Source organism: Saimiri boliviensis, chromosome 7 (genome assembly GCF_048565385.1).
Source record: "Saimiri boliviensis isolate mSaiBol1 chromosome 7, mSaiBol1.pri, whole genome shotgun sequence".
Lineage (NCBI taxonomy): Eukaryota > Metazoa > Chordata > Mammalia > Primates > Cebidae > Saimiri > Saimiri boliviensis.
The window spans coordinates 39,485,705-39,487,924 of NC_133455.1; positions in this window are offsets into that span (position 1 = coordinate 39,485,705).

Here is a 2,220-nt window from a genome sequence, read left to right on the forward strand (position 1 = left end):
AGTGGAACCCGCACGCGCCCCGCCCCCGACCCCCACGCGCGCCACCGCGCCTGCGTGCCGAGACCGTTGCGACGGGGCTGGCGGGGAAGGCAGGGGCGGGGCCTCAGCCACCCTGAGGGCGGGGCCGCGCGCTCTCCCGGGCTCGAGTTCCGCGAGGCCTCGGGTCTGGCGCTCGAGCCGGTGTGGGATGACTGTGCCCCGGAAACATGCCGGTGAATGGAAAGAAGCCAAGGTCCCCTCCCTCCCTCTCTGCATATACCCTCGACTTTGCCAATAAGGACCCGAAATACCAGCTCCACCGCAGGGGTTGTAACTACAGACATCCTCACCAAAGGGCACCCTGGTCAGGAAAAGCCAGGGGACGTTGCGGCGATTGCAGACTCCGCGGTGACTGTAGATACGTCCAAAATTCGCCTGTGTAGCACGGGGAGAGGCGAGAGGCCTAGAAAGGTTAAGCCGTTGTGTGTGTGGTTTTTTCTTTGTTTTCACAAATGAGGAGTAGGCAAATTTCCTTTTTTTTTTTTTTTTTTGTATTTGGATTTTTAATTTTTGGTTGGGGATGGCTTGTATTTTTCAGAGTCAACTCAAGTTTAAACATTTCTTTGAAGCTGTCTATAACATCTCCACTTTGTCCCACCTTCCGGAAAGTATTTATTAATACTGGCAATGGCTAATAGTTGCGAAGCGGTTTTCATGTGGCTCTCATGCTAAGTAACAGCACAGCTGGATGCTCTGCTATCTGGAGCTTACAGTCCCTTCGGGACTTGAAACAGACAACCTCTACACTTCAGAGTGTTAGAAGGGCTAAGATATGAGCCAGAAGGCCTGATCTTAAGGTACCTCCAGAGAAACCTAAACCCAGGCCATCCACATCTTCCACAGAGGCCCAGGTTGCTTGGGTCCTGACTTGGTTGGTTGGTTGGTTTTTCATCCCTGGAGGGTCTGTTGTATGCCAGGCACTGACATCTAATAAAACCAGCCATCCCCTGTCTCTCCAGGAGCGTAGGCACCTGAGAACAAACCATCAAATATTAAATGATCACACGTGTACGTGTAAATCTACCAATGTAACAAGGTCTAAGGTAGCAGAGGGTTTCAGACAGATTTGACCAGATCTGCAATCAGAAAAAGGTTCTTGGGGCAGCAAGGCAGGAGCTGAGGGCTGAAGGAAGTGGAGCTAAATTCACCAAGAGCTTTCAAGGCAAAGGGAACTGGGATTTCTGCAGAGCCCAGAGTGGGAGGGAGTGAGGTGAGTTCTCAGAAATGAAAGAAAAGGCCAGTGTGGCTGCAGAGCAGAGGGAAGCTGGTTTTGCCTTTGGCAGAGGGGGCTGGGGACCATTGGAGAGCTCAGAGCAGGCACTGGTCTTTCCTTTCTAGTCTCCAGCCTCCTTTAGATTTGGGACTGCTGCATCTAACTCATCTTCTTACTCCCAGAGCCCAGCAGATGTAAGTTTGTAAAATGAGTTAGTGTTGAATAAATGACTTAAGGAATGAGGCTTCACCACAAGTAGAAATCTTATCAAGACTCTGCAGAGATGTTTGATAAGCCATTGATTTCTTATTGAAGGCACTTGAAATTTAACGATGTCCAGGATTTACAAACATAGACAGAACACATCTAGCTAGGAACTCCACTATGGCTAATATGTGATTATTATTTCTGGATAATTGGTTCACATTAATAAAGTTATTAATTATAGCTCAATTGTACAGTCTGGAGTGCAATGGTGCTGTCTCAGCTCTCTGCAACCTCCACCTCCCGGGCTCAAGGGATTCTCCTGCCTTAGCCTCCCAAGTAGCTGGAACCACCACAGGTGCGTGTCACCATCCCTGGCTAATGTATGGATTTTTTAGTAGAGATGGAGTTTCACCATGTTGCCCAGACTGGTCTTGAGAGGCCACCTGCTCTCTCAGCTTCCCAAAGTGCTGGAATTATAGACATGAGCCACCGCAGTGGCCTTACTATGGTCTTTTTAAATTACAAGAGATTCTATTTCCTCTGTTTAAAACCCTTCAAAGATTTGACTTCTAGTTTGCTCAATAAATACAAGTTGGCTGAATATTTGTTCACTCAAGTCTTTCCCATTTATTAATTACATGAGGGAATTAATGAATCAGAATTAACTGAGAAGAAAAAGGGAAGATGCTTGGAACGAAATCACAGAAGGGAGGAAAACAGCCCCACCAAGGTAGTGAGTACGAGCCACTTACTTCAGCTCC